The sequence below is a fragment of the Arachis hypogaea genome, chromosome 20 (assembly GCF_003086295.3).
Source record: "Arachis hypogaea cultivar Tifrunner chromosome 20, arahy.Tifrunner.gnm2.J5K5, whole genome shotgun sequence".
In the NCBI taxonomy this organism is placed as follows: Eukaryota; Viridiplantae; Streptophyta; class Magnoliopsida; order Fabales; family Fabaceae; genus Arachis; species Arachis hypogaea.
In genome coordinates, this window is record NC_092055.1 from 96,790,675 (window position 1) to 96,804,327 (window position 13,653).

At 40.7% G+C, this 13,653-nt stretch overlaps 1 non-coding gene across 1 annotated transcript; it reads left to right on the plus strand.

The window, feature by feature from the left end:
* The first annotated feature begins 6,255 nt into the window (after positions 1-6,255).
* LOC112786968 (small nucleolar RNA R71) lies at positions 6,256-6,362 on the plus strand. The gene has a single exon (XR_003194408.1). It is a non-coding gene; the product is annotated as a small nucleolar RNA R71 (small nucleolar RNA).
* The last annotated feature ends 7,291 nt before the right edge of the window (positions 6,363-13,653 follow it).

Here is a 13,653-nt window from a genome sequence, read left to right on the forward strand (position 1 = left end):
AAGTTGAAGTCTCTAATAGAGAATTAAAGAGAATCCAGGAACGGACAGTAAATACCCGTAGAAAGGATTGGGCACGGAGCTTGGATGATGCTCTGTGGGCTTATAGGACAGCATTCAAGACCCCTATAGGGACCTCTCTATACCAACTCGTTTATGGTAAGGCATGTCACCTGCCCGTGGAACTGGAATATAAGGCCTACTGGGCAACCAGATTCCTAAACTTTGATGCCAAATTAGTAGGAGAAAAACGATTGCTCCAGCTAAATGAGCTAGAGGAATTCAGATTCACAGCTTTCGAAAATGCCAAGCTTTATAAAGAAAAATAAAAAAAATGGCATGACAGAAAGCTGTCATCTAGAATCTTTGAACCAGGACAGAAGGTCCTGTTGTTTAACTCTAGACTCAGGTTATTCCCCGGGAAACTGAAATCCCGGTGGAGGGGACCATACGTGATAACAAGTGTATCACCATATGGTTATGTGGAGCTTCAAGATATTGATTCTGATAAGAAGTTCATAGTTAATGGACAGAGAATCAAGCATTATCTTGAAGGCAACATTGAGCAAGAATGCTCAAGGCTAAAGCTAGATTAAAAGCTCAGCAAGGTCCAGCTAAAGACAATAAAGAAGCGCTTGTTGGGAGGCAACGCAGCCATGGGGCAACAATCCTCTAAGCATTTTGCCCTATTTTTATTTTTATTTTTATTTGTTTATATAAATTTCACTGACACTAAAGTGAGGAATCATTTACAGAAGACCTCGGCACACAAAACAGAAAAAAAGAGAGCTCACTGGTAAGAAAACGCCAGTAAAAGTGTATTTTGGGCGTTCAACGCCCAAAATGGGCACCCACTGGGTATTGAACGCCAGTAATGGTAGCAATCTTCGCGTTCAACGCCAGAAATGGGCACCCACTGGGCGTTGAACGCCAGTAATGGCAGCAGCTGGGCGTTGAACACCCAGGAGAGCAGAAATTGAGCGCTGAACACCCAAAACAGGCAGTGTTTGGGCGTTCAAACGCCAGGATGGCAGGGAGGAGACAAAACTCATTTTTATTCAAAATTTTTCATTCCAACCTTGATTTTCCTACTTCAATTCATGATTTCTTACCTAAACATGTTAAGAACCCTGATTTCTAAATTCCATAATTTCTAAAAACCCTACCACTAAAAATATCAAATGTATTTTAATCCATAAGCACCAGGCATCTTTGCAAATTCAATCCAACTCTTTTCAAAATTTTTTTTTTACAAATCTATCTTTTTCAACTCATCAATATCTTTTTCAAAACCTCCACTTTATCTTTTTTCAAAAAAATTAAATCTATCTTTCTCAAAAATCTTTCATATCCTCTCAATTTTAAACTATATCTTCTCTTATCATATCTTCTATCTTATCTTTTCCAAATAAATCTTTTTATCATATCTTTATCTCTTTTTTTTTCGAAAACCCACCCTCCCCTCCTTATAAATTTGAGTTCGGCCTCCCTCCTCTCCCATCAACAATTGCACCTAGCTCTCCTTCTATCCCTCTCCTTTCTTTTCTTTTGCTTGAGGACAAGCAAACTTCTAAGTTTGGTGTGTTTATCCGCGATCACCAAGATCATGGCCCCCAAAGGAAAACAACCCACTCCAAGAGGCAAGAAAGAGAGCATTCCAAAACCACTTTGGAATCAAGGGAAGTTCTTATCTAAAGAACATTCGGACCATTATAATAAAATAATGGGTCTGAGATCAGTGATCCCGAAAGTTAGATTCGATCTGAAAGAAGATGAATATCCGGAGATCCAGGAACAAATTCAAATCAGGAACTGGGAAGTCCTAGCTAATCCTGAAACGAAGGTGGGAAGGAATATGATCCAGGAGTTCTATGCTAATATGTGGCAGACTGACAAGCAAAAACTATCTGAAACTGCCTTCTATGAATATCGGACCATGGTCAGAGGAAAGATTGTTCATACCACCCCTGACAAGATCAGAGAGATCTTAAAGCTACCTCAGCTGAAAGATGATCCAGATTCCTTCAACAGGAGAATGATGAGAATAGACAAGGGCCTGGATAAGATTCTAGAGGACATATGTATCCCTGAAGCCAGATGGACCACCAACACAAAGGGTGTCCCAAATCAACTCAAGAGAGAAGATCTCAAACCAGTCGCCAGAGGATGGCTGGACTTCATTGGGCATTCTCTGTTGCCTACTAGCAACCGTTCTGAAGTCACAGTTAAACGAGCAATGATGATCCATTGCATCATGATGGGAAAAGAAGTGGAAGTTCATCAGCTGATCTTAGCTGAACTCTACAAAATTGCTAACAAAAATTCTAAAGAAGCCAGGTTGGCTTATCCAAACGTGATTTCTCTGCTCTGTAAGGACGCTGGAGTAAGGATGGGAATAACTGAGTACATCTCAGTTGAGAAGCCAATCACCAAGGCATCAATGGAAAAACAACAAGCACAGGATGATCCCATCAAGAAGAAAACGCAAGAATTTCTCCCAGAAATCCCTCAATCTGAATATTGGGAGTATCTTGAGACATCTGTTACCGAGATACGGGAAGCTATGGAGCAAATAATAAAAGAACAGAAGGAACACAGTCAAATTCTTACCTATATGTTTAAAGAACAAGAGGAGCAAGGGCGTGACTTAAGGGACTTGAAGCGCCAGAAGTTATCTCTTGCAGGACCGAGCACCCCAAGGATCAGAGGAACCCCTGTTCCCCCAGAATAAAGGTTGTTAAATTCCAATATCTGCTTTAAATCTGTGACAGTGTCATTAGAAAAGTTCACCTTAGGAGTCATATAGTAGTAATTAGTATCTATTTTCATCTTATCTCCAATTAAGCTATAGTTTATTTTTCTCATCATCAGCAAACATGAATAAAATAGTAGATCTTTTGAATAAGAGGCAATAAAATTTCGAGTTTTAATAAGAGAAATTCTAATTAGTTACATGTGGTGGCAATACTTTCTGTCTTCTGAATGAATGCTTGAACAGTGCATATGTCTTTTGAATTTGTTGCTTAAGACTGTTAAATATGTTGGCTCTTGAAAGAATGATGAACATGAGACATGTTATTGATAATCTGAAAAATCATAAAAATGATTCTTGAAGCAAGAAAAAGCAGCAAAAAACAAAGCTTGCAGAAAAAAAAAAGTATATAGAAAGAAAAAGAAAAAGCAAGCAGAAAAAGCCAAAAGCTCTTAAAACCAAAAGGCAAGAGAAAAAAGCCAATAACCCTTAAAACCAAAAGGCAAGGGTAATAAAAAGGATCCCAAGGCTTTGAGCATCAGTGGATAGGAGGGCCTAAGGGAATAGAATCCTGGCCTAAGCGGCTAAACCAAGCTGTCCCTAACCATGTGCTTGTGGCGTGAAGGTGTCAAGTGAAAACTTGAGACTGAGCGGTTAAAGTCAAGGTCCAAAGCAGAAAGAAGAGTGTGCTTAAGAACTCTGGACACCTCTAATTGGGGACTTTAGCAAAGCTGAGTCACAATCCATAGGGTTCACCCAATTATGTGTCTGTGGCATTTATGTATCCAGTAGTAATACTGAAAAACAAAGTGCTTAGGGCCATGGCCAAGACTCATGAAATAGCTGTGTTCAAGAATCATCATACTGAAATAGGAGAATCAATAACACTATCTGAATTCTAAGTTCTTATAGATGCCAATCACTCTGAGCTTCAATGGATAAAGTGAGATGCCAAAACTGTTCGGAAGCAAAAAGCTACTAGTCCTGCTCATCTAATTAGAATCTGAGCTTCACTCAAAAACTCTGAGATATTATTGCTTCTCAACCTATTAGTCTTCTATTTTATTTGTCTAGTTGCTTGAGGACAAGCAACAGTTTAAGTTTGGTGTTGTGATGAGCGGATATTTTATACGCTTTTTGGGGTTAATTTCATATAGCTTTTAGTATGTTTTAGTTGGTTTTTAGTTTATTTTCATTAGTTTTTAGGAAAAATTCATATTTCTGGAATTTACTATGAGTTGTGTGTTTTTCTGTAATTTCAGGTATTTTTCTGGCTGAAATTAAGGGAGCTGAGCAAAAATTTGATTCAGGCTGAAAAAGGACTGCTGATGCTGTTGGATTCTGACCTCCCTGTACTCAAAGTGGATTTTCTGGAGAAACAGAACTCAAAATGGCATGGTTCCAATTGCGTTGGAAATTAGACATCCAGGGCTTTCCAGAAATATATAATAGTCCATACTTTGCTCAAGGATAGACGACATAAACTGGCGTTCAACGCCAGTTCTCTGCCCAATTCTGGCGTCCAGCGCCAGAAAAGGATTAAAAGTTGGAGTTCAACGCCAGAAATGGATCCAAACCTGGCGTTGAACGCCCAAAATGGCCTTATGCACGTGAATTGCTTAATTCTCAGCCCCAGCACACACCAAGTGGGCCCCAGAAGTGGATCTCTGCACCATCTGTCATAGTCTACTCACTTTTTGTAAACCTAGGCTACTAGTTTAGTATTTAAACAACTTTTAGAGACTTATTTTGGATCGGATGACATTTTAGATCTGAACTTTGTACTCTTTGACGGCATGAGTCTCTAAACTCCATTGTTGGGGGTGAGGAACTTTGCTGTGTCTCGATGAATTAATGCAAGTATTTCTGTTTTCCATTCAAACACGCTTGTTCCTATCTAAGATGTTCATTCGCGCTTAACTGTGATGAAGGTGATGATCCGTGACATTCATCACCTTCCTCAAACTATGAACGTGTGCCTGACAACCATCTCCATTCTATATCCGATTGAATGAGTATCTCTTAGATTCCTTAATCAGAATCTCCGTGGTATAAGCTAGAACTGATGGAGGCATTCATGAGAATCCGGAAAGTCTAAACCTTGTCTGTGGTATTCCGAGTAGGATTCAATGATCGAATGACTGTGACGAGCTTCAAACTCGCGAGTGTTGGGCGTTAGTGACAGATGCAAAAGGATGAAGAATCCTATTCCAGTATGATCGAGAACCGACAGATGATTAGCCGTGCTGTGACAGAGCATGTGAGCATATTCTTCACTGAGAGGATGGGATGTAGCCATTGACGACGGTGATCCCCTACATACAGCTTGCCATAGGAGGACGTGCGTGCGTGAACAAGAAGACAGAGGAAAGCAGAGATTTAGAAGACAAAGCATCTCCAAAACCCCAACATATTCTCCATTACTGCATAACAAGTAACCTTTAATCCATGCTCTCTTGCTTATTCGCAATTCAACTGATAAACATAATTGACTTCCTGACTAAGATTTACAAGATAACCATAGATTGGTTTAAACCAACAATCTCCAGGGGGTTTCGACCCTTACTCACGTGAGGTATTACTTGGACGACCCAGTGCACTTGCTGGTCAGTGGTACGAGTTGTGAAAAGTGTGATTCACAATTTGTGCACCATTTCCCATCTGACTTTCTTTGCTTCACCTCTCAGATTTTTCTCTGTGTCACTTGAGAAGCTATCAGTAGGTTTGGGAATCTTCTCAGATAGGTATCCCACTTGAAATTCCAGCCTCTAATGGTGTCTCCCTGATTCTTGATATTGGCTCGCACCTCCTCTTTGAACACCTTGTTATCTTGAATTTCCTTGCATATGCCTTCAAGTAGAGTCTCAATCATTGATAGTCTTTCTTCCGATGATGGAGAGTTGAGATTGGAAGGATGAGAAGGGCCATTTTGACTTTGGTATGGATGTTGAGAAGTGTTGTTGGGTGGGTGTTGGTATGACCTCTGTGTGGAGTGTTGGTGAGTTGCATTATTGTTGGGGTTGTGGCGTCTCTGATCTTAGCCTTGGTCTTGTTGATTTCTCCATCCAAAGTTTGGGTGGTTCCTCCAACCAGGATTATACGTTTTGGAGTATGGGTCATGATTCTGCCTAGGTGAATTCCCAATGTAGTTGGCTTGTTCCTGATCACCCTCTGCTTCTTCGTTCACTCCTTCTTGGGTTGCTGCTGAAGTGGTGATTGCTGCTACTTGATTCCTCTCCATCTTCTTGGTGAGGTCAGCTAATTGCTTGGTAATCATCTTGTTTTGAGCTAGCGGTGCATCCACATTGTTCAGCTCCATCACTCCTCTAGTGTTGCCTCTTTCAGAAGCATAGAAGTAGTCATTCTCTGCTACAGTCTCAATGACATCTATGGCTTCTTCAATGGTCTTCTTCTTGTTCAGAGATCCCCCGGATGAGTGGTCTACTGCCTTCTTTGATTCATACGAAAGGCCTTCATAGAAAATATGCAACTGCACCCATTCATTGAACATATCTAGCGGGCATCTTCTTGTCAAGTCTTTAAACCTCTCCCATGCTTCATATAGAGTCTCACCATCCTGCTGCCTGAATGTTTGTACCTCAGCTCTCAACCTGTTGATCCGTTGAGGAGGATAGAATCTTGCCAAGAACTTGTTCACCACATCTTCCCAGGTTGCTAAACACTCCTTTGGAAAAGATTCCAGCCATTTAGATGCTTTGTCCTTAAGTGAGAAGGGAAACAGAAGTAGTCTATAGATGTCAGGATGAATACCATTAGACTTCACAGTATCGCATATCCTCAGGAAGGTGGTTAGATATTGATTGGGGTCTTCTTGGACACTTCCTCCGAATGAACAATTGTTCTGAACAAGGGTGATGAGCTGTGGCTTTAGTTCAAAGTTGTTGGCATGTATGGTTGGCCTTTGGATGCTACTCCCACAGTTTCCTGGGTTTGGGTTGATGTAAGAACCCAGAACTCTTCTCTCTTGCCCAGCCTGATGTGCTGGACCTTCTCTGCCATGGTTATGAGCCTCTTTTTCATGATGGTTTTCTATATTCTCATCCATGTCTGGTTAAAAGTACTCTTCCTCTTTCTCAGTACCAACTACTCTCTTTTCTCTTGCTTCCCTCCTTAATCTAAGGAAGGTCCTCTCAGGTTCAGAATCAAAGGAAGTTGAAGCCCCGCTTCTTCTACCTGTCATACAACCAACAAGGCACAAGCAAGAAGGATAGGTGCAGACAGTAATTTCTACAGAAATGCTGTTAGCATGAGTGATGCAATATATCAAACAGTTAGTGGGTTAGTGACTGAATTGTAAACAACTAAGAAAATGGGTAGGGGAAAGGGAAGAAAATAGCTAAACAGAAAGTAAATTACTCAAATGAACTTAAATCAAACAAAATAAAAACAAATGCTCAATCTAGTTATCCACCAATTTAATCATTGTTGATACAAAATCAATCCCCGGCAATGGCGCCATAAACTTGATACACAGAAACTTGTCCCTTAACAAATCTCCCTCGGCAAGTATACCGAATTGTCATCAAGTAAAAACTCACAGTAGAGTGAGGTCGAATCCCACAGGGATTGATTGGTCAAGCAACTTTAATTGGAAGAATGTTCTAGTTGAGCTAAGTAGAAAGTGAGTTGAGAATTGCATGAAATTAAATGGCAGGAAAGTAAATAGCAGAAAATAAATGACGGGAAGTAAATTCCAGAATCTTAAATAGGGAAGGGAAGTTTAGCATGAAAGTAAATGGCATAAAGTAAAGAGAATGGGTAAGATTAGAAATGGGGAATTCATTGGGCTTAAGAGATGTTGCATTCTCTGGATCAAGTTCATTTTCATCTCTTCCTCAATCAATGCATTCATTGATCTCCTTGGCAATCTTAAGTGATTGAATTCCAATTCCTTGGTAATTCAATCTCTCAAATCAGATCAATAGCCAATTCCTTGGTCTAATTGCTCATGAGAAGAGATGAAGTGTGGTCACTGATTATACCACATGTATTTTCAAATCAAAGTATTGGTAGAATTATATGTCACTATATCCGCCCAAACCCCAATTTGGTCCAACATGAGAAAACATTTCTAGCATGATCTCTTTATCCCTTTTTCAAGGTTCAGAAGAGATCCAAGTCTGAATAGCTTCTTTTCCAAGATAACTACTCAATTGGATGAAGATTGAAAGCTTTCTAGTAAAATCAAGAGAAAAGAAAGAAGAAGAATAATGAAAACTACTATTGATCCATCAAATTACAACAAAGCTCCCTAACCCAATGAAATGGGTTTAGTTGTTCATAGCTCTGGGAATGGAAAGCAAATATGAAGAGTACATTCTAAAAGTTAAACTAGAAGTGCAGAGAAAGTAAAATACAGAGAGTAATTCTAATAATGCCAAAAAGCTCCTTTCTAGTTCAAAGCTCTCCCTATTTATACTATTCTTCTCATCTTCTAGTTGGCTCTTCAAGTCTTGGATATGGGCCTTTGGATCTTGAGTTGAAGCAGTTATCTTCTTCAGTGGGCTCAACTTTACTTGCAGAGAAAGTGTGAAGTAGGCAGGGACTTTATCTTAGGGCGTTAGTGGTGTTAACGTTAAGTGAAAATGTGGGGTTGAGAACGTTAGTGACAATCACCTTTTTCTCTAACGTTCCTAACCCAAAGTGGTCCACGTTAACTTCAACGTTAGTGGCACTAACGTGACCACTAACGTTGACCCTTGGCCCTTCGCAAACGTTACTGGGGTTTACCTTTTTCAAAAACGTTGAGAGTACCCCTTTCTCCCTACGTTAGAGTTCATGTTAGAATAGTTAACGTGGCCTTTAACGTAGACTTGCCAAATCTTCGAGAGCATTAGTGACACTTACCTTTATCACTAACGCTTCAGAACGCCCCTACTTCCCACGTTAGAGTTCACGTTAACTAGGTTAACGTGACTTCTAACGTGGTGTTGATAGCCATCTCCAACGTTAGTGACAAAGGTGAGTGTCACTAACATTGGATCATCATCCCTCTTCTCCACGTTAGCTTCCACGTTAATGTAATTAACGTGGCAACTAACGTGGCTCATAGTGGCTCAATCCAACGTTAGTGACAAAGGTGAGTGTCACTAACGTTGGTGATTCTTGCTCCCTCCACGTTAGAGTTCACGTTATCTAGGTTAATGTGGCTTTTAACGTAGCCAATATGGGCTTAGTCCAACGTTAGTGAAAAAGGTGAGTGTCACTAACGTTGGCATCATTTTCTTCTTCCACGTTAGAGCTCACATTAACTAAGTTAACGTGGCTCTTAACATGGCCAATTGCCCCTTTTGGAACGTTAGTGGCACTTACTTTTACCACTAATGTTGGAGTTATACTTCTCTTCCACGTTAGTTTCCACGTTAACATAGTTAACGTGGCAACTGACGTGGGCTATGATGGCTCACAAAGGCGTTATTGGCAATCACTTTTCTCATTAACGTTGCAAGCTAGCCTTCATTCCACGTTAGTGGTCATGTTAGCTAGACTAACATGGCTACTAACGTGGTTCTTCCTTGCTTCATTTGTCCTGAAATCAAGCAATAAAGTGCATCAAAGCTCTAATCCAAGTTGTGAGACATGCATCATTCAATTTGTCCTTTAATTCATGCATAATTGTCATGAAATCATGTAAAATTCACAATGTTTGCTTGAATCAAGATGTAAGTGATTATTTACCCAAAACTTGCTTATTTTCTAAGAAAATGCATGAAACTACCTTAAAACCATAAAGAAAAGGTCAGTGAAACTGGTCAAAATGCCCTGGCATAAAGTCCCAAGCACCTCAGAACAACCAATAGCAGGCCCCTCAGATCACTTACCTGTCTTCTTCTTCTCATGACGAAATGCTTCAGTCTATTGAGCAAAGACAAAAGGCCATGGAGAACACACTTAGCTCCACCTTGAACGGTCCAACCTCTGCTGTACAAGCTCTTGCCTCACAGATTGGATCAATGAATAGTTCCAATAATCAGCCTTCAAGCTCCAATGGAATTCCTTCTCAACCCTTACCCAACCCAAGGGTGGCATCAATGCCATAACTTTGAGGTCCAGAACCACATTTCAAGAGAGAAATCAAAAGGATCCAAGCCCACAAGAACACACCCCAGTTGAAGACATAGTTGAAGTGGAAGATGCTGAGGAGGAAGAGGAAGTACAAGACATGGTTGAAGAAGAAGAAGCACAACCAAGGAATGGAGCACCAAAGGACATAGAAGCTGCAAGTGGCACCATTCCTGTTCCATTTCCACACCTTGCACGGAAGTCCAGAAAGTAGATGGAACTTGATCCCAAAATGGTAGAAATCTTCAAAAAGGTTGAGGTAACTGTTCCCCTTTTTGATGTTATTCAACAAGTACCTAAATATGCAAAGTTTCTGAAGGTTTTATGTATACATAAAGATAAAATTAATGAATTAGAAATTATTTCTTTAGGTAGTTCTATATCTACTTTAATGGGAGGTATACCTGAAAAATGTAGTGATCCAGGTCCATGCATGGTTAACTGTACCATTGGGGGTGTAATATTTTCTGACTGCATGTGTGATTTAGGAGCGTGCGTAAGTATTATGCCTTTGTCTATATACGATGCTTTGAGGCTCCTTCCCTTAAAAAGGTCGGCAGCTTATTTTGTGTTAGAAGATAAAAGCATTATTACAGTGGTTGGAATTGCTGAAGACGTGCTTATGAGCATTAAGGGGCTCACATTTCCCATTAACTTCTATATCATGGAAATGCCCCCTAATGACTCAGGAAGACCATCATCAATCCTGCTTGGAAGGCCATTCCTGAAGACTTCAAAGTTCAAGCTGGATGCCATCTCAGGAACTTACTCCTTTGAGATAGATGGCAGAACAGTGAGTTTTAATTTGAACGAATCTGTGAAGCACCCTCCGGAAGATCATTCCATCTTCCAGTGCGACATCATTGATGAAACTGTAGCTGCAGTTCACCAAGAAGAAGTAGAAGAGAGGCACATGTAAGGTCCAAGTGTGGGGACACCCTCTAAACACAATGAGGACACTTTGCCATTATCACTAACTCCAGATGATCCAGAGCCCAGCCATGAGCAGATAGTGGAATTAAAGTCCCTTCCACCCCACCTCAAGTATACTTACCCTGAGGATAATCAGAAGCTCCCAGTTATCATTGCAAGGGAACTCACTTCCCAACAGGAGGAGCAGCTACTCAGTGTGCTGAGAAAACACAAGAAAGCAATCGGGTGGAGCTTGGCGGATATAGTAGGCATCAGCCCTCAAGTTTGTGAGCACAGAATATTCTTAGAAGAGGGATCAAGACCTGTCTGTCAACCCCAAAGAAGATTGAATCCCACCATCTTAGAAGTTGTCAAGAAAGAAGTGACCAGGCTACTTGAAGCAGATATCATTTACTCCATCTCAGATAGTGAATGGGTCAGTCTAGTGCAAGTGGTGCCCAAGAAGTCTGGAGTCACAACAGTGAAGAATGAGCATGGAGAACTCCTGACAACTAGAGTGCAGAATTCATGAAGAGTTTGCATTGATTACAGACGTCTCAACCAAGCTACTCGCAAGGATCATTACCCCTTGCCATTTATTTATCAGATGCTTGATCGCCTGTCAGGTAAATCCCATTACTGCTTTTTAGATGGTTATACAGGCTATTTTCAAATTCATATAGCTCCTGAAGACCAGGAGAAGACTACTTTTACATGTCCCTTTAGAACGTATGCATACAAAAGGATGCCTTTTGGCTTATGTAATGCACCAGCTACTTTCCAAAGATGCATGATGAGTATCTTTTCAGATCTTATCGAGAGCTGTATGGAAGTTTTTATGGATGATTTTGGCATATATGGTGATTCCTTTAGCCTTTGCTTGGATAGTTTAGCTAGAGTATTAGACAGGTGTGTTAGTTCAAACTTTGTATTAAATTTTGAAAAATGTCACTTTATGGTAAAACAAGGGATTGTTCTAGGACATGTTGTCTCTAATACTGGTATTTCTGTAGATCCAGCAAAGGTAGATGTCATTTCTAGTTTACTTTACCCCTCCTCTGTGAGGAAAGTTCGTTCCTTCCTTGGTCATGCAAGTTTTCTACCGGAGATTTATCAAGGACTTCAGTAAGGTAGCATTGCCTTTATCCAGGCTGTTCCAGAAAGATATTAAGTTCGAGTTCAGTGATGATTGCATGAAAGCATTTGATAAGCTGAAAATCGCCCTGACTCAAGCTCCAATTGTGAGAGGATCAGACTGGAGCCAGCCTTTTGAGATTATGTGTGATGCCTCTAACCATGCAGTAGGAGCGGCGCTGGCCCAGCACGAAGGTAAGGATCCTTTCGTAATTACTTATGCGTCTAAGACCTTAGACGCTGCTCAATCTAATTACACTACCACTGAAAAAGAGCTTCTAGCTATTGTTTTTGCTCTGGATAAATTTCGAGCCTATTTACTTGGTAGTAAGGTGGTAGTGTACTCGGACCATGCAGCTCTAACATATTTATTAGCTAAAAAGGAGTCCAAACCAAGGTTGATACGTTGGATACTGTTGCTGCAAGAAATTGATTTAGAAATTAAGGATAGGAGTGGTAACCAGAATTTAGTAGCAGACCACTTGAGTCGCCTTGAGCACATTAAGGATGACTCCACTCCTATCAATGATGCTTTTCCATTTGATAGCTTGCACGCAGTATCTGAAGTAGTTCCTTGGTATGCACCTGTAGCTAATTATCTAGTTAGCCATACTTTCCCTCTTAATTTTACTAAGCATCAAAGGGACAAGCTGAAAAGCGAGTCTAAATACTATATATGGGATGACCCATATTTATGGACGTATGGTGCTGACCAGGTAATTAGAAGGTGTGTGTCCCAATCAGAATTCCAGTCCATTTTAGAGCCCTGCCACTCTTCTGAGAGTGGAAGACATTTTGGCCCTCAAAGAACAGCTAAAAAAATTTTAGACTATGGATTCTGGTGGCCTACTCTTTCTAAGGATGCTGCTACCTTTTGTAAATCCTGTCCCCCATGCCAAAGATTTGGGAATATATCCAAGAGGGATGAGATGCTCCAACAGATTATGCTTTTCTGTGAAATTTTTATGTTTGCGGTATTGACTTCATGGGTCCATTTTCAAACTCTAGTGGTTACATTTATATACTATTAGTTGTAGATTATATTTCTAAATGGGTGGAAGCAATTCCTACACATACTGATGAAGCTATCACTTTTGTTTCCTTTGTTATAAACCATATTATCTTTCACTTTGGATCACCATGAGCAATCTTGAGTGATCAAGGCACTCACTTCTGTAACAGGAGGATAGCAGGATTACTGAAGAAACATGGGATAGTTCACAAAATGGCAACAACATACCATCCCCAGACCAATGGGCAAGCAGAGGTATCTAACAGAGAAATAAAGCATATTATGGAGAAGATAGTAAAGCCTCATAGGAAGGACTGGAGCACCAGACTTGTTGATGCGCTCTGGGCATATCGGACAGCATACAAAACACACATTGGGATGAGCCCCTTCCGCTTAGTGTACGGAAAGGCTTGCCACCTTCCAGTAGAGGTGGAACGCAACACTTTCTGGGCTGTGAGAGAGTGCAACATGAGTTTTGAGAAAGCTGGTGCTGAAAGGAAGCTACAACTGGTAGAACTAGAGACCCTTCGACTCAAAGCATATGACAACTCCAGATTATACAAAGAGAAGATGAAGGCTGTGCATGACAAGCATATCAAAAGAAGAGAGTTCAGACCAGGAGATCTAGTTCCCCTTTACAACTCCAGGCTGAGACTCATGCTAGGAAAGCTGAGATCCAGATGGGAAGGTCCCTACAGGGTGGAAAAAGCAGAGCCATATGGAGTCTTCCACCTGCGCCATCCTTCAAGTTCCAATTGCATCA